General features: G+C 41.6%; 1 long non-coding RNA gene across 1 annotated transcript in view; it reads right to left on the reverse strand.

Annotated features, from left to right (window-relative positions):
• Positions 1-1,049: 1,049 nt before the first annotated feature.
• The window catches only part of LOC115895151, a 35,315-nt gene continuing 16,837 nt past the window's right edge, over positions 1,050-19,527 (reverse strand). Inside the window, exons 2-3 of the long non-coding RNA XR_004055306.1 lie at positions 9,226-9,304; positions 1,050-1,284 (exon numbers count right to left, since the gene is read on the reverse strand). This is a non-coding gene — a long non-coding RNA (uncharacterized LOC115895151). The remainder of the gene's footprint in view (positions 1,285-9,225; positions 9,305-19,527) is intronic.

A 19,527-nucleotide genomic window follows, 5' to 3' on the forward strand; every position in this document is an offset into this window, starting at 1 on the left:
TAATAATGAGCTGGATGTAAACCAAAGGCCTCAAGAAGAGATGACTGCTCGCAATGACATCTCCCCCCATGGGACAATTTCATGATATCACATAATACAAGGGTGGGGAGATGCCGCCATCCCTTTCTATTAATACCATTCCGTGAAAATTTTAAAGAAACAGGACTTCATCAGCTGCCGTGGCTGGTAAAGTGGCCAAAGGCCTTAGTCTCTGTAACTCTGAGAGCCCTCCGAGGCTGCGCATTCAGAGCATGTCGGGCCAATGAGCACCCCCATTAGCTGAGCAGCCTCTCTAATTAGCACAGCCCCTGAGGAAGGAGGGCAGAGGCCTGGGTCAATGCAGAGAGGGTCCTGCCCTCTCTGTGGATCACGGTCCGGAGAACAGGTTTCACAGGGTCTCTAATGTGCATTTGAATGTCTTGCTCTGTGCTGTCACGCCCTGGCTTGAATACAGATGAACCCTGCTGAAATGCAGCAGCTGCTACAGGGAGGGGCTGGCTGGAGCCTAATGTCTGCCAGAAGACGGAGAATTCCTCCACCCAGGGGCTCTCAGCTGGGGCTCCCTGAAACTAGAACACACTTAAGATATCAGTAACAGGGGGCTGCACCCAAAACAAGGGAGGAGGGCATGCTTATGGCACTCAGCATTCAGTAATTCCAGAAAAACTTTGTAGAGGTCTTTACATTTACCAATTTTGTTTAAGCAGTTTTTGTTTTAATTACACATGGCATAGGTGGTGGAAATCATCATCTTTCATGATAGTTGTGCTCATGTATAGCGGTTACTATATCCCAGGCACCATTCTGAAAATTCTTAAAATATTAACTCATTTACTGTGTACATGAATGCTGTAAATTACATAATCCATTTTTATAATTTCACAGGTGAGGAAGCTAAGACACAGGCAGGATAAAGAACTTTTCTTTCAGGCTAAACAATTAAATTATGAGGCTGGGATTTAAACCTAAACAAGTGTGCACCATGGTTGTATCAGTTAGCTTCTGCTACGTAACAAACATCCCAAAGCTTAATGGTTTAAAATGGCATGTTTATTATTCTTAATTATTATGTGAGTGACATGGTTCTTCTGGTCTGTGTCATCTCAGCTGATCTCTTTGGTCAGCTAGCAGCTCTGCCAGGGCTGGATGGTCTAGGATGGCCTCATCCATGTGTCTGGTGGGTTGGCTTCAGGTTGGCTGGGGTGCTGGGAATGACTTGGCTGTGTGTCCCTCATCACCCAATAGGCTGTCCTGGATTTATTCACATGCAGGTGCCACAGGGTCCTAAGATGAACAAGAGAGGGAAGATTCTCAATGAGCAAGTGCTTTTAGGGCCTCTGCTTGTGTCACATTTGCCAGTGGTCCATGGGCCAAAGCAAGTTACCAAGCCAGCCCGAGTCAGTGTGGGAGGGGAATGCCCAAGGAATAAATAAGGTCTATTTTTACAATCTCCACAATAGTCTGAAATCTGAACCATTCATTTGTCTGCCTCATAGGCTTCCAGTAGTCCTAACCCAATTCTGATTCTCAGTGGGGCCCAGAGCAGGAATAGTTGAAAGAAAAATCTCAACTATTTTCCAAAAGGGGCCACATACTTCTCACCCATGCCCAAGTCATTCCTGCCTTTCTTCCATTGACCCCACCCAATTATCATCCCCACCACCACCACCACCATTGTGGGGAAATGAAATCTGATTAAGTGCTCATGGATGGAAAAGAAAATGGATTGTGATTCAGGGAATTTGAATTTAGTTACTCGAAACTAGCTGTGGGACCTTGGGCAGGTCACTTCCATTTCTTTCACCCTCAGTGGTTTTTACTTTTTCAATGTAATAGCCCCAATTTTTCTATAAACATGAATTCAGTTCCCACTGTGTGCTAGGCATTGCACTGAACAACACAGATACCGCTGTGGAAACAGACACAGTCCTTGACTTTATGAAGCATATAGCATAATGGGATAAACAGATATTAATCAAATAATCTCCACAATGAGTATATAATTACAGACTGAGATAAGTGCTCTGAAGGACAAGAGCCCAATTCTATAAGAAGTTACTACAAAGGAGTCCGGTGTAGACCATGAGAGAGGAGCATGAAGGAAAGTCCCTGTCAAGTGAAGGACAGTTGAGAGGAAATTAACTGGGAGAACCAAGGCAGATGACATTGAACGCAGAGTTATTGGGAGAAAATTCTCCATAGATCTCTTGCATTTCTGCATGTTTTGAAAGCAGAGGGCCTGTCTGTCTTTGTCTTGGGCTATATTTTCAAGGATATTTGGAAAACAACCTTGAAAGATAGAGATGATATCTTCCTCTACAGCAATGGGTAGGCATGCTCACTGCCCATTGTAGAAGATTCAGGGTCCAGCTGGGTGTGGTGGCTCATGCCTGTAATCCCAGAGCTTTGGGAGGCCAAGGTGGGAGGACTGCTTGAGGCCAGGAGTTCGAGACCAGCCAGGGAAACATAATGAGACTCTGTCTCTAACAAAACAAATTTCTTTTATAATCAACTGGGCATGCACCTGTAGTCCTAGCTACTCACAAAGCAGAGGCAAGAGAATCACATGAGTCCAGGAGTTTGAGGTTATAGTGAACTATGATTGCATCTACCGCACCCTAGCCTGGGCAACAGGGCAAGACCCTGTCTCTAAAAAAAAAAAAAAGAAAGAAAGAAGAAAAAAGAAGATTCAGTTTCCCTCTTCACATCACACTCTTGGAACTGGGGCTTAGAGAACCAACACAAAAATGATGATATTCTGGACTCTGCTATTGCTATGAGTCTTAATTATCCTTTATCTCTGACCCAGGTATCTCAGGTATTTTGCAGCATCCTTGAAGCTAAGGCCAACTAACAGGTTAGCTTGCAAGGAAGTTAAAACTCAGATCCTTCATGGTTCTTAATATTTGCAGGTTCCCTCAAAAAAGTGACATACAAACTGGAGCTTAAAGGATGAATAAAGCAGGAGAACAGAGGGAAGGAACAGAGTTCTAGGCAGTGAATATGTGCAGACTTGGAGGTGATGGAAAGCAAGGACACACCAAACAAAATTTGCTCAATCTAGCAGGACTACAGAACCTGGTGATGAAATGGAAAGAGATGAAGCCAGAGGGGTGGGAAGGAGTGGGAAGATGATGTTTAGCCCTGTTAAGCAGGTAGACTTTATCCTGAAGGCAAGTGTAAACCACCGAAGGCTATTTTGAGCAGATTGGACTCAAAAGCCATCGAGGGAAATTTTGAATGCCCTCTATCACCTTAGCCTCCAGAACTTTTTCTACCTCAGTACCGCCCATGAAATAGCCTTGGTTGCAACGAAGGTTGGCATAGCAACTGATGATGTGGTTGTTTTCACCACAGTTTTATTTTTATTATCTCTAGATTGTCAAGCTGGCCCTAAGTGTTTGGACAATCACAGAGCACTGGATGTGGGGAAGAAAGCTAGAAAACCAACCTCCCCCTGGCTGAAGAGTGAACAGCAAAAAGAAGGTAATTTATTTTGCAAGACTGAGACCACGAACCAGTCCTTTGTGGCCTGAGTAGTGACTGCGTGTTTAAGCCAGTCAGGCCAGGTAAAATAACCTCTTTCCTATAACTTATGCAATACATAGTGAGAGACATTACACCTGGGGCTTCAAAAAGAACTAATTTCCCTTATCTGAGTGTATGTGGGATATACAGTATATTTGAGTGTAGAGTCAGACCACTTGGGTTTAAATCCTGGCTTTATGACTTCAGGCAAATGAATTAATCACACTGTGCCTCAGTGTCCCTACCTGAGAAATGGGACCTAGCTCAACAGGCTGCCATGAAGATTATATATGTAAAGTGTCCAGAACAGTGTGTGGCACCTTATATGCATTCAAGAAATATTGACTATCATTATTAGTGTTTATTTGAAATATATATCCGCACAACTTCTATCGTTCAAAAACTTCAAATATTTATCTCATTCCTAATAGAGCAGGTATAATGCAGCAAATTAATCACCTGTAGCTACCGCATCATTTTTCAAAGAAACTCCGTCTTAGAGTCTGTGGAGATCACTAAGCTTTCATATTCAAAACCTGCCAAAATACCGTTGAATGGCCCTACTTCAACACAATTTGTTGATGGCTCCCAAGTACTTACAAAGTTTTCTTCCTGAGAGAGACCTGGGGCTTGTGGATTAGGGGGTCGTCCACAATTGCCAGTGGAACCCAGAGTCTTTAAACTGGGGAAGATCCACAGAACATGAAAAGCAATAAACTATTATTGTTTTAACCCACTGTTTCAAAGTGGTTAGTTAGGAAGACACAACTGATAGAAGAAACAGATTCCTCGTGACGCTCCCTAAGATTCTGACTCATGAAGTCTAGGGTAGGGCCTGGGTAGTTACTGTTGACTTATGTCTCCAGGTGATTCCAATTTACTTGGTTTCCATCAGGGTTCCCGCCAACCTTTCCTGATGATAAGAATCACCTGGAGATTCCTAGACCCTCACCCAGACCTTTTGAACCAGAAAGTCCAGGGGAGAGCTCTGGGAATTGAGAGACTAAATATACAGGTGAACAAAGGCTTGACCATAATAAAATTGAATTCTGAACCATTCTCTGTAGCAAACCCTCCAGGAAGCCAAACAACAACTCCTGCAGCCATCGGCTCAGAAGAACCAAGACTTAATCAATAACTGACAATTTTCCTAGTTCTTTTGATTTATTATTGTTTTTTGTAAAGACGTAAGTCTTACTATGTTTCCCAGGCTGGTCTCAAACCCCTGGGCTCAAGCGATCCTCCCACCTCAGCCTCCCAAATTGTTGAGAACGTAAGCGCGAGCCACTGCACCTGGCCCAATTTCCTTAATTCTTGGCCTTGTTTCCAATTTAAGACCAACCAGAGAAAGTCAAACATGCCCCCTAACAAATCACATAGGGTTTCCTGCCCCTAGTTAACTTGTCTCTAGCTTCTCCCGGCCAGCAGCCTCCACTCAGGGCCCACCTGAAGTCTCCCCTGGCTTCCCGCCTCTAAAGCCTCCCCACTCCTCCGCCTACCTTTGAGCCTCTACCAAACAGAAGTGACTCCCTTGCTGGAGCAAGCCCCAAATAAATATCCTTTGCTTGTTCTCATTTGGGTGGTCTTTTAAAAATTACAACTGAATTTATATATTTGATAAAAACAAGTGATTCTTATTATCGGGAAAATTTGGAAAACACCCTCCCAGACCTTGCTGCTCAAAATGTGATTCCCAGAACAACAGCAGCAGCATTGAAATGTAGAATCTCAGTCCCCACCCCAGACTTACTGATTTTTAACAAGAACCCAAGAGGTGATCCTCCAGCACATGAAAGTGTAAAAAGCATTAACCAGGAGCATTGATCAAGTCAGTGGGTCTCAACCCTGGGAGCACATTAGAATCTTCTGGGGCTGATTTATTAGTCCTGGGTAGGACTTGCACATCAGTGGTCGTAAAATCTCTCCAGTTGATTCTTATGTGCAGCCAGTGCTGAGAATCACAGATGTAGGACAAGGGTTCCCACACTTTGAGGGTTGTCAGAATCATCTGGAGAACTCACCAGGTGCACAGAAGTCCTGACTTGATAAAAGAGGATGCGCCTGGGCCTTGCTCGTCTTACCAAGCTCCCAGGTGATTCTGAAACTGACCAAAGTATGAAAACTGATCTAGGAGAAGTGCTCTAAGGGAAAGAGTCCCATAGAGACCTCCTTGGAACTCCAAGGAGGGTGAGACGGTTCTTGTTTCTTCCCCATATCTTCTCCTTCCTCAATTCGACTTGGCCAGCACCACGGCTCATAAAGTTTATGGAATGAAAGAACTCAGAACTGCAGGGAACTGAAGGCATCTTCAAGTATGAAAAACAGAGATTTGCCAGCCAAATTCAGCTCATGACTGTCTATTTTTTTATTAGATAGTTTTATGGTTTTTAAGGTTTAAATCCATTGCCAACCTTTTTTTGTTTGGTTTTTTTTTTTTTTTTTTTTTGGAGACAGAGTCTCGCTCTGTTGCCCAGGCTGGAGTTCAGTGGCACGATCTCGGCTCACTGCAATCTCCGCCTCCTGGGTTCAAGTGATTCTCCTGCCTCAGTCTCCCGAGTAGCTGAGACTATAGGCTCCTGCCACCACGCCCGGCTAATTTTTTGTATTAGTAGAGACGGGGTTTCACCATGTCAGCCAGGATGGTCTCAATCTCCTGACCTCGTGATCCACCCGTCTCGGCCTCCTAAAGGGCTAGGATTACAGGCGTGAGCTACCACTCCCGGCCGCCAACATTTTTTAAAAGGAGATTGAATTTTCAGATTCTTCTGGAAGCTCAAAGGACCTGGCAAAGAGGGACAAGGGAGGAAGAGGGAGGGGAAGGACAGAATGGAGAGATGGAGGTGAGGAAGGGGAATAAGAGGGGGCAGAAGGAGGGTGAGGGGGAGATACCTTCTGTGTCTTCTTTTAAATTTTTTTTTCATTTTTGTGGGTACATAGTAGACCACATTCCTACATGACAGCAATTGGCCAGAACAGTCCTTTAAAATGCAGCCTGTGCTCACCAGTTTGCCACAGTCCCTGCCTGATCCACATCACTCATTTTTGTTACCCGCTTGGCTCTGCGAGCATCTAATTTGGAGTCTTTATATATAGAGAGTTCAACCTCGTCTTTTGTGGAAGAAAAAATCGAGCCCTATACTCCAGTGGAAGCTGTTTGTCCAATGTCCCTCACTTATGGCCAGAACCGGGACTTGGATCAAAATTCTGACTGCTTTTTGCTTGTAGGGGGTTGGGGATTCTGTTGGGTTAGCTTCTCCCTTTCTGAGATCCCAGCCAGAGGCCAAAGACCTAGATCTCCTCAGTTCCCACTTAGAATCCAGGGCAAAGCACTTTGAAGTATAGGCAACATCTGCTCTTGGCTTCTGGGCTGTCACCTACTCAGACACACCTGTGCAGCAATTTACTTAGCCTCTCTGCATGTCAACAAACTCATCTACACAATGAGAGTAACAACGGTGCCTGATCTATAGGGTAGTTTTGAGGGTTAAATTACATTGTGTTTGTAAACCATTATTCTGGCACTTGAGACATAGGAAGGGCTCCGTAAGTGAACATTAAATGACATTAATGATTTTTTTTCAACGTATGTGTTCATCTGAGAGCACCACCACTGTCCAGCTTTAAAATGGTGTTCAGTTTCTGCCAGTCTCAAACTGACTCAGAAAGCAATGTGTTGAGAGAGCCACCTATTGGAGAATAGCATTAGGCAAAGCTCTTAAAATGTGCTAAGCCTCAGCTTTTTGTCATCTGTAAAGTAGGGATAATAATAGCACTTACTCCTTAGAGTTGCCATGAAGTTTAAATGAGATAATGCACGTAACAGCGTTGCTTATCAAGTGCCCAGCTCCCAATCAATAGCCTTGGGGTTTTGACTCCTTGAAGCAGAGTCACCACCTAGTGGCATTAAGAGAGTAAGTAACTCCAGGCTTTGCAGGGCATAAGAGAAAAGAATGGCAAAAATACAGTCCCCCATGAGTGGTGGGTACAAAGGTCTGATTTGACTGTGGAAGTCAAATTCAGGAAGTGACTGGTCCCTCCATGAGCTTAGGAGTTGTCCCCAAGTCCATCCCCGGACCACTCTGCCATTGCACTCCATGCTCCATAAACACCCTGGCTTTTCAGCTCGTTTGGGAATTCTCCTCTTGACCTTGGCCATCTGGAGTCTGGAATGAAATTCCTGGCACCTGGGCTTGGTTCATGGTTGTCTCAGTCATTGAGACTGCTATCACAGAGCACCATAGACTGGGTGGCTTAAACAACAAGGTTCTTGAGGCTGGAAGTCTGAGATTAGGGTGCCAGCATGTTGGGTTCTTGGTGAAGGCTCTCTTCTTGGTTATGACCTTACAGGGTCTTTCCTTGGTGAGTGCAACGAGAGAGAGGGACAAGGGAGGAAGAGAGAGGGGAAAGAGGGGGAAGGAGAGAATGGAGAGATGGAGGTGAGGAAGCGGGGATAAGAGGGGACAGAAGGAGAGTGAGGGGGAGATATCTTCTGTGTCTTCTTTTAAATTATTTTTTTCATTTTTGTGAGCACGTAGTAGCTGCATGTTTATGGGATACATGAGATGTTTTGGGATAGGCATGCAATGTGCAATAATCACATAACAGAAAATGGGGAATCCATCCCCTTGCGCATTTATCCTTTTTGTTACAAACAATCCAATTATACTCATGGTTATTTTTAAGTGTGCAGTTAAATTATTTTGACTATAGTCACCCTGTTGTGCTATCATATACTAGGTATTAATAATCGCAGCATGGAAAATGGGGTATTCATCCCCTCAAACATGTATCCTTTGTGATTACAAACAATCCAATTATACTCTTTTAGTTATTTTAAAATGCAAAGTTAAGTTATTATTGTGTGCCTTCCTCTTTTAATAAGAACCCTAACCTCACCATGAGGGCCCCACTCTCATGACCTAATCTAACCCTAATCACCTCCCAAAGCTTGGGAGCCATGGTATTTAACCATTTTCAAATACCATCACACTGGAGGTTAGAGTTTCAACATATTAATTTTGGGGGGTATGAAAACATTCTGTCCGTAACAATGGTTACTTGGCTTACTCTTTGACCACTAGCTTGGTTAAGGTGGCCAGTTTCTGGACCCAACTATTTAGTTCATGGGTAGATCCAAATTTGACTGTGTGCCATTCACATGGCTGAAGCCAGCTGGTCTTCCCCAGCATGGATAAGAGCTGCTCTTCTCCACTTCGCAATGTGGCCAGCTAGAGATGTCCTTGCCCTTCCATAAGAGCCCTGGAAACTGCCCCTGCCCTGCCCAGAAAAACCCAAACCACAGTAAGGTGGCATCATCTACTCACTGTAAGCCACTCATCAGTCTACAAAAGTCCCCTGTGCTGGTTTCTAACAAGGTCACCTGAGGCTCCCCCTCTCTTCCACTATCCTCACCCTGTTTCTTACTTCTCCCCCAAGCAGAAGCCATCATCAAGAGCAAGATATTCTTTCTGCAAAGAGAAAGAGTGCTGTTAGGATGAGTTGAGTTTGAGGATATCTTATTTTTTCCCACCATCCAAAAAAACAGACAGGGAGAGCCATGCCATGTGAATGGTGCCTCTCTCCACCCTTTCTCTTCCTCCCAGTTTCTTTATTAAGACAGATAGAGGGGACTATCCCCATGAAGATGAAAACAGAAATTCATTCATTTCTTTCTTTCAATAAATATATAATACTCACCTACTATGAGACAGGAACTGTTCTAGCCGTTAGAGATCCAGCTGAGAACAAAACAGACAAACATCCATCCTCCCTGGACCTGAATTTCAAAGCAAAGAGATGGACAACAAATCAGATAAATAATGAAAACACATACTGTGTTAGTGATAGGTGCTAAGGAAGACAAAAGCCAGGGAAATGAGGAGGTGACATTTGGATACAGACCTGGAAGTGGCAAAGGAGCCAACCATATGGATATTTGGGAGAAGGACATTCCAAATGGAGGAAAGAGCAAGTGCAAAGCCCTGAGATTAGATTGTGGGTTGTTCCAGGAACAACAAGGAGGCCAGTGTGTCGGGGGTGGGTGAGTCAGTGTAGAACTGTGGTCAAAAGGGGACTGGATGGGCTGGAAGGTGAAGGTCTTGTCACCCTCTGAAATGGGAAGCACTGGGGGGATGATGAACAGAGGAGTGACAATATTAAATTAAGCAAAATTAATTTAAATTAATCTGAATGCTTAATTTAGATTAATTATGCTTAATTTAACTGGAGCCAGAGTGGTAGGCAAATGAGTAGATGGACAGATGGATGAATGGATAGCTAGATGTGTGGATGCATTCATGGAAGGATGAATGAGTGGATGGATGGAGGGATGGATGGATGGATGGATGGATGGATGGATGGATGGATGGATGCATGGATAGATGGATGAATGGATAGTGGATGGATGGATGGATGGATGGATGGATGGATGGATGGATAGATGGATGGATAGATGGATGAACGCATGGATGAATGGATGGATGGATGGATGGATGGATGGATGGATGGATGGATGGATGGATGGATGGATAGATAGACGAATGACAAGGATGGTTTCCCCACTTCCGCTTGTTCAAACTATAGAGTTTTGAATAGTCCATTTTAGAACAATTCATGGAGCTCACCACCCACCTAAGGATATTCCAGCAAAGCCCCAACTTAAAAAAAAGAAAGAAAAGAAAGAAAGAAACGTTGTGTGCATAGCTGAAGCCCCAAGGAGGCAAGGAGCCTCATCAGATGCCTGGGAGAAGCTGGAACTAGAGCCTCCCTTCCTCTTTAGTCCTCCCGACTGAGGTGAGAGACATTCTAAAAACTGAGATTTGGACACTCAGGGGAATTTTTAGTTTGTGTGAAGCATCTGCTCACTTAGAGCTTGGTGCATGGTTCTTTTTGTAAGCATGGTTTACATAACCTTGCATAAAGAGGACTCTCGGGACCATGCCTGTCCCATATATAGTAAGTATTCCCAGGAGTCCAGGGAGAAGGGCTGCCAACCATGGGGAAATACCTGAAGGGCTTGCTGTCTGGGTGACATTGAGAAAAGTTTGTGCCTCATGTGGGTGTTATATCCAAATACTTATCCAAGGACACATTCCTCCTCCACTGCCTCAGGAAACAACCTTTCTGTTGTTAAATGCCCAGGCTCCCAGGGGCACCTAGCCCTGCCCAGACTGTTCTTCTGGCTGTACCTTTCCTATAGCCACAGGAAGACTGGAGAAAGAAAGTTTATCAAAAGTAAAACCCACTTTGACTACTTCAGCAGACGATGCCCCAGGAATGATTAGTCATGCAATTCCAAGTCTAGATTCAGTCTGGCCACAAAAGCTTCTTCTATTCCGCACAGTCATTAGCAACCCTGAAATCAGTAGACTGCCAATGCCAGCCCCAAGAAATGCAAAAACAGTCATAGCCACAGCTCTGGTTAAGCTACTGTGGTGTTTTAGGAGCTCACGGAGGGAGGCGGTGGAGAGAGCGGCAATCAAATGAGTGGATATTTCCCCCATTATCATAAAGATATTTGAATTGCAGGTTATGTATATGTGGCTGTGAGGGTCTTTAATCTCTCTTTCTGTTTCTGTCCCCCTCTATCTATCTATCTCTCTCTCTCTCTCTCTCTCTCTCTCTCTCTCTCTCTCTTCTCTCTCTCTCTCACACACACACACACACACACACACACACACACACAGACACACACACATACATTTAGTCTGTATATCTCTTTTGCTTTTATATATTGCATTGGCAAGCATATACAATGATAATGGTGCCTGAGACTGTTAGTCAAGGAGAGAAAAAAAGTCTGCATGAGGAAAAAACAAAAGATTCACATATGGGACAAAAGTTCAAGGGGGTACCTTAAGTTATGATTAAGATGCAGCAACGAGAAATAATTGCCTGCTTACCATACCAAAAAAAGACAAAAATGCTTACTTTCAAAGTGGAGAAATCAACCCATATATTTTAATTTGTCTGTAAAAAATATTCAACAAAATAAAAACCTCTCATAGAAATCTACAAAGAAATACACAAATAAGTAAATACTTTCATTTATAAAAATATGTTTTAAATGAGTATTTACATTGTTAAGGGAAAAATGAAATAAAATAACATGAGATTTTCATTTCTAATAATCTAATAGGTTGGACATCTTGGGAAAACCCCTGGCACAAAGCATGTAGAAATTCTTCTAAATGAATATACGAACAGCATCCAAATAGCGTAAATCCCCAGATGTCAAAATATGAAATGGCAGCTGAAAAGCAGAGTGACAAGTTGACACTGAGGCTATAGCAAGCCTAGGGGCATTTGCCAATCTCAGTAATCAAGAGGTTTTTTTTTTACAGCTTTACAGATTTTAGCAGTCACATGAGGAGAAATGACCAAAGTCCTAGACCTGCCCATGGTAGGAATATACCTGCACAAGGTCAGGACCCTCAAAGGGCTATTGTTTTGATGAGAGGTTTGCCTAGAAAATAATTCACCCACTGACAAAGGAATAAGACTAAGGATACCTGTTGAAATCAGTTCAATTCAAAAGGAAAAATATTTCCCTGACAGTTCATTACCATAGAGTCATTCTCATGTGGATTTGAGATTCCAATTATACTTTCTACATGGTTTGGAAAACCCCAGCAGAAAAATTAGAAGAGTGAGTCCACACTGGTAGCCCTTCAGAGTACCTAGAAGAAGAAAATGCAAATTCTCCCTGGAGGTACCCACCCTCAACCCAGGTCACCCAGTAATCCACAGATAATACCCTACTAAACATTAGCTCAATAGCCAAAACTAAAAAAATACACAAAAGAATAACCATGAGTGAAAATAAGTAGAAACAATGAAGAACACAAGAACTTTAGACCCCCAAGAACTCTGCAATGTAGAATTGTCAAGTTCAGAATATGAAATATATATTTTTTAAAAGGAGAAAAACTAAAACATTCAAAAACAGAGGTAAGAGTAAAAAATAAACAAATGTAACTCTTGGAAATAAAAAATAATTTAAATTAAAAACCCAGTGAACAAATAAACCAACAGATTGTAAACAAATGAAGATAAAAATAATGGCCTAGAAAATAGACCTGAATAAACTACCTAGAATATTGCACAGAGAGATAAAGAATATAAAATTATGGAGTGGTTAAGAGGCACTGATTCTAGAATACATATTTAATCATATTGCCTAAATAAGGGAATATAATGAAGAAAAACAATCCTTGCAGAGAGAATAAATGAGGATTTTCCAGACTGACAAAGAAATTAACCTTCAGACTCAGAAAGCATACAAACACAAACTGTTTTTTTAAAAAATTAACACCTGTGCACATTGCAGTGAAATTGAAAAATACTCAAACCACTCCCCATTGCCAAAGAAAAAGATACTAAAGGCAGCCTGAAATTAAAGACAAAGCAGTGGAGTTTGAGTAGCAGAAGACTTTCAATAGCAGCAATGGAAACTTGAAGACAATAGAATGAGATCTTAAATGTGCTGAAAGAAAATAACTGTCAACTCAGAATTGTATACCTAGCTAAGCTATCATTCTCTAACAGGAACTAAATAATGCCATTGAAGAAAAATAAAATATCTTCACTAGGGAATTAAAGGAAGTATTTTAGGAAGAAAGAATGTGAATCCCAAAAGAAAGGACCAAATAAAACAAGGAAATGTGCATAGAATCAGGTTTGTGGATTCAGTGGTCTTATGTAAGTTTGGTCAAAATCATAACAGCATAAGACATCTCAATGGTGTCATAAAGTGGAGATAAGCAGTTGCTCCTTTTGCAGATGCTAATGCGTGCAAAAGTTCCCCTGTAATACAAGCTGGTCCAGAAAATCTTTTGCCATCAGTATTTTAGAAAGTTTTTTTCTGAATATGTTGTACAGTTCCTTCCATTGCTCCTAGGGTACTCTTCCTTCTGTATGAACTCAACCTGAAACTTTATCTTCCCTCAAAGCTACAGAGCTGTTAATTTTCCAGATAACCCTTCAAATCCACATGCTAGTTTTCTACTCAATTGATTGCAATTCTGAATAAATCAGCCTGATATCTCAAATGAGGAGAAAGCGTGTTCAAGTAATCTGTTTTGTATTAACCACAATTTCTTTTGCCTTATGAAGACATTTGCTAAGAGAAAAGTAAGGCTGTTGGCAGCTTTCATTAATTTTTTCCCATTGGTCTTTGATTTCATGAATAGAATTGCTAAAGATGAAGGAACTTGAGATAAATTTTCCTGTAATAAGTCATCTAAACAGTCTGCATCTTTATTTCACTACAGGAACAAGAAAAATTAAGACAAGATTGGGGACAGATCAAATCTCTCTCCATTTTTTAAAAAACAAGGTTGTATTATAACCAAGTCCTCTAACTTAGACATTGGTAACTTGATATTCTTCTCCATGAATTGAGTCCATGTCATTCTGCTATTAAAAATAGGAAGAGAAGCATATGCTCATATGCTGAGGACATGGTTGTAATACCCTATACCAAGATTTACTGCCATGAATCTCACGAGACAAGTCACTCTGGTGCTTAACTGCAGTAAAAAGAAATAGCTCGATGTCAGTCTTATAAACCTGAAAATTATTGTCTTGGTAGACATTCCCCAAATTCATTAGATCAATATTAAATGACTCTCTACAGCAAGTTAACATTTTTTAGTACCTGTGAATATTTTGCTGCTAACTCAACCTGGCATACTCATAGGGAGATAGTGCTGTTAAAGTCAAATGTTTTTAAGAAACATGACTGAGATCTTTCTAGTGCATGCAAAAATAATAGTATGAACAAATTCATACAGGTGAGAAAACATAGTTCGTTCAATAACTGTGAATATTGCTACTAAATGAATTTTAGCAGGGGAAGGCAGTACATTAAATTGGAGAAATAAGTAAGAATCCATTCACAAAGACTGTATTAAGCCATGCTGACAAATTGGAACTTTATCTTATAACTAGATTTTCCACCCAAAGAGTTTTGCTCTGGGAAGCAGCAAAAAAACACTGCATGCCAGAAAGTGTGGAATGTATCCAATGCAGTATACAAAGGTAAATTTATAGCCTTAAATAATACTAATGTTTAAAGAGAAGAAAAAACATTTCATCCTAGAATTTTGAAAGGAAAAATAATTATGTTCAAACAAAAATAAAACCAAAGAAATAACTGGGCTCTCAAATCACATTTTATACCTCATGTTTTATCTGTGTCCTAGCTCTCAAAATATTCTTACCCCTTTTTGCCATATGCAAACTCCTACTCATCCCTCATGACTCAAATCCAACATAAGTTTTGTGAAATATGCCCTGATTACATCTATACTACAATTATAACTTGAAATATTATGTATAATATTTCAGTTTTGCCATAATTTTCTATGTGTCTGTCTCCACCTCTAGACTGTGACCCTCTTAAGGACAAGAACTGTTCTTTCTTAATTTTTATCTTTTATATCCCCAGCTCCTGAACAGATTCTGGCATATAGTAGGCATTCATCATACCTATTTCATATTTATTGAATGGATGAATAGCCCCATGGCTCTAGATTTATAAATGAAGTTATCCAACAGATAAAGACTATCCAATCACTAGGTAATCAGGTCCTGCATCAATGTTCTGGATCCTGAGATAAGTCTAACTCACAAAGTGTAAGAGCCCCTAGTAAACGCTTTTCTAATGAACTGGGAAAATGTTATCCACTACAAAGTAAGGAACTAAGCCTTAGTAATATCACTATATTGATGTCCCAGTAGGATCTGGGGTCAAAGATCTGTGGCATGGAAGTAATGCAAAATTGAGCACTGGGGCTGCAAGAAATATCAGAAGATTTCAGACCTTATAAACAACCATGGTCCTAGGGAAATTTATTGAGAAATGTATTTATCAGGGTTGGTGACATCTAGATTTGAATTTTTCTGGCCCCCACCTTTTTTTTTTTTTTTTTTTTTTTTTGCTCAGGTTGGAGTGCAGTGGTGTCATCTCACTCACTGCATCCTCCGCCTCTGGGGTTCAAGCAATTCTCCTGCCTCAGCCTCCCAAGTAGTTGAGATCACAGGGGCCCACCACCACGCCTGGCTAATTTTTGTATTTTTAGCAGAGATGGGGTTTCACCCTATTGGCCAGACTGGTCTCAAACTCCTGACCTCAAGTGATCCACCCTCCTCAGCCTCCCAAAGTGCTGGGATTACAGGCATGAGCCACCATGCCTGGCCTGTCTGCCTCCTCTCTAAGCCACTCATACAGGATGTTTTCTGAGCCTTGATCACTACTGTCTTCTTAGCATATCGTTAATTTCTGTGTAATACAAGGGTCATAGACCATCACTGTGACACAGTAATTCCCCAAATGTAGAGAACTGAATTCTTTACATTTCTGAGCAGAACTGAGAAGATTATGTCTCAAAAACTTATTCAGTGATAACAGGACAGAAAGTATCCTTGAGTGAGAAATGTCATTTTGTAGAGTAGCAAAGAGAATGTAAAAAATTCCAGATGAGGATCTGGTTAAAAAGGTAAATGTCCAGAAAAGGCAAATCTTTAGAGATAGAAGGTAGATTCATGGTGCCTGGGACTGGGGGTGGAGGTAGAGATTAAGTGTAAATGGGCTCAGGGGATCTTCTTGGATAATGGGAATGCTCTAGAACTAGATGTGATGATGAAGTTGAAGTTTTTAAAAAACGCAGTTTTAGAACATCAAGGCAGCAACAGTGTTTGCTCAGAGAGCATTCACAGCCTATTTGGACACAGCCACATCAAGAATTAAGGAGATGGAAATCAGGGAAGACCTAAGAAGGGGTTTATGATAGGATATTCACTGCAGCACAGTTGTTTAATTTTTCATTTAGAAAATGTCAAGCATATAGAGAAGTAGAGAGGATGGCTTAACAAATCTAGCACCCGGCTTCAACAGTTACTCAATTGATGGTTAGTTTTACTTCATCTAAAATCCCACCCATTCCACCCCGCCCCACACACAAGATTATTAAACAGTTTTTAAAAATGTTCTCACTGTGGAAAATGTCAAAAATATACTAGCAAATACAATACAGTACCTATATCCCCATAAGCCTACCTCCCAGTTTCAACAATTATCACTACATGGCTGCTCTTTTTTAAAAAAATATTTTTTCTGAGGGTACACAGTAGGTGTATATTATTTATGGGGTATATGAAATATTTTGGAACAGGCATGCAATTCGTAATAGTCACATCGTGGAGAATGAGGTATCCATCACCTCAAGCATCTAGGCTTTGTGTTCCAAACAATCCATTTATACTCATTTAGTTATTTTTAAATATACAACTATATTCACCCTGTTGTGCTATCAAATACTAGGTCTTAATACTCATATCAATTACAAGGGTGACAGATAATAAGCATATAAACAATCAAAATGCATAGAAGGTCAGATGGTGGTGCCTACAATGAAGAATGGCAGACACAATCCATCAAAAGAAAGGTAAATAAATGAGGCTATAACCCTGCAACAGAATTCATAAAAGTGATGTGATTAATTTACATCGACCAGAAAGATGCAACAAATATTTATTTATTCTTTCTATATTTTTGTACCATTAACCATTCCCCTCCCCGCCCCCCCCCCCCCCCACACCCACTACTACCCTTCCCTGCCTCTGGTAAGCATCCTTCTACTGTCTGTCTTAATGAGTGCAATTGTTTTAATTTTTAGCTCCCACAAATAAGTGGGAACATGTAAAGTTTGTCTTTCTGTGCCTGGCTTATTTCACTTAATGTAATGCCTCTAGTTCTGTCCATGTTGTTGAAAATGACAGGACCTTATTCTTTTTTATGGCTGAATAGTACTCCATTGTGTATATGTACCATGTTTTCTTTATCCAACACATGGCCACTCTTATTTCATCTACATTTTTCTCACTTCTCCCATCCTTGTATTATTGGCAAGCATGCCTCATACATCATATCATTTCATTTGCAAATATTTCATTAAGTATGCCAAAAGGTGAGGACTTTATTCTTTTAACATAGCCACATACCATTATGACATCCCAGCAAATTTCAAATTGTATCATAAATGTCAAAGAAAAAGAAGTTTTTTTAAGAGTTTGTTTATGAGAATCAGAGTCCATCACATGTTGCTATTTGTTGATATGTCTCTCAAGTTTCTTTTAATCCGTAGACCCGCTTTCCCATCACCACTCCCTTCTCTCTTTTTTTCTTGCAATGTCTTTGCTGAAGAAACCAGGTCATTTGTCTGTCAAGTTTTTCACAGTCTAGATTTTGCAGCATTATTTTTAATAACAAAACATTAGAACCAGTAGACACCATCCATCAAAAGAAAGTCAGGTAAATAAATAAGGCTATAACCATGCAACAGAATTCATAAAAGCGATGTGATTAATTTACATCAACCAGAAAGATGCAACAAATACTTATTAAATATATACTATGTGCCAGGTTCAATTCTAGGTGCTAAAGACATAGCTGTGGACTAAACAAAATCCCTGCCGTCTTGGAGTCTGTACTTTAATGGAGGGTGATACACAATAAGCACATAAACAGTCAAAATGCATAGAATGTCAGATGGTAGTGCCTACAATGAAGAATGGTGCAACAGGAAAAAGGAATAAGGAGTCTGAGGAAGTGGGGAACAGAGAGCTGCAATTTCAAACACCAAGGTCAGAGAAGGCTCTAAAGGGGAGATGACATTTGTGCAGACGTGACAGAGGCGATAAGCTAGCAAGTTGTGCAGATAACAGAGGTAAAGAATCCAATGCAGGCTGGGCGCGGTGGCTCAAGCCTGTAATCCCAGCACTTTGGGAGGCTGAGACGGGCGGTTCACGAGGTCAGGAGATCGAGACCATCCTGGCTAACACGGTGAAACCCCGTCTCTACTAAAAAATACAAAAAACTAGCCGGACGAGGTGGCGGGCGCCTGTAGTCCCAGCTACTCGGGAGGCTGAGACAGGACAATGGAGTGAACCCGGGAGGCGGAGCTTGCAGTGAGCCGAGATCCGGCCACTGCACTCCAGCCTGGGCGACAGAGCGAGACTCCGTCTCAAAAAAAAAAAAAAGAATCCAATGCAGCGGGAACAGTCAATGTGCAGGTCCTGGAATGGGAGTGTGCCTGGTGTGTTCAAGGAACAGCAAGGGAGTCCACGGGATTGGAGGGAGTGAGAGAGAGAGGAGCAGGAAATGCGTCCATGCGGTACCCAGGACCAGACTGTGCAGGGCTTGGCAACCCGTCACGCGAACATTGTCTTTCCTGTCCCATACATTGCTCTGAGTACGATGGAGCCACAGGAAAGTTCTGAGCTAAGAGGTGACATGATGTGATAATGCAACATGAATAAAGAAAGTTGCTAAATTTCTGATGTAGCTTGATCCCATTTGTGTTTAATACAGAACTCTATATGCAAGGGAAAAAGTCAGAGCCCTGATGAACTCTTTCCCCGTCACCATCTCAGGTCCTGCATGTGACACCGCATGCTGATGACAGATCATCTTTCACTTATCAGACTTTGGGGGACCAGCTCAAGATGCCCTAAGCCCTTCCACTGAAGCTGGGGACAAAGAGGTGTTGCATGGGTAAAATTCACCAGGAGAAAATTTCCCCAGAAACCTCAATTCTATGGGGGAACCCTGACTTTCTGGACTCTAGCCTGGGTGTTAGCAGTTAGCACTTAGTCTATCTCTCAAAATACTTCTAAAGCAGGAATCAGCAAACTACAGGCTGTGGACAAATTCTGTTTGCTGCCTGATTTTTGTAAACAAAGTTTTATTGGCAGGCAATGATCCCCATTTATTTACATATTGTCCAGGGCTGCTTTTAGTTGTAGAAGAGACCATGTAGCCTCAAAGCCAAATATATTTACTATCTGATCCTCAATGGGAAAAGTTTACCAAGCCCTGTCCTAGCAGAAACCAAGTCTCCCAAAGCTGAGGATTTCCCCAGCAAGGTGGTCCTGGGTCGTTGGAGAGTCACAGCCTGGTTCCACTGTGATTTCACCAATATATCTCCACTACTCTGA

Source organism: Rhinopithecus roxellana, chromosome 20, assembly GCF_007565055.1.
Source record: "Rhinopithecus roxellana isolate Shanxi Qingling chromosome 20, ASM756505v1, whole genome shotgun sequence".
NCBI lineage: Eukaryota > Metazoa > Chordata > Mammalia > Primates > Cercopithecidae > Rhinopithecus > Rhinopithecus roxellana.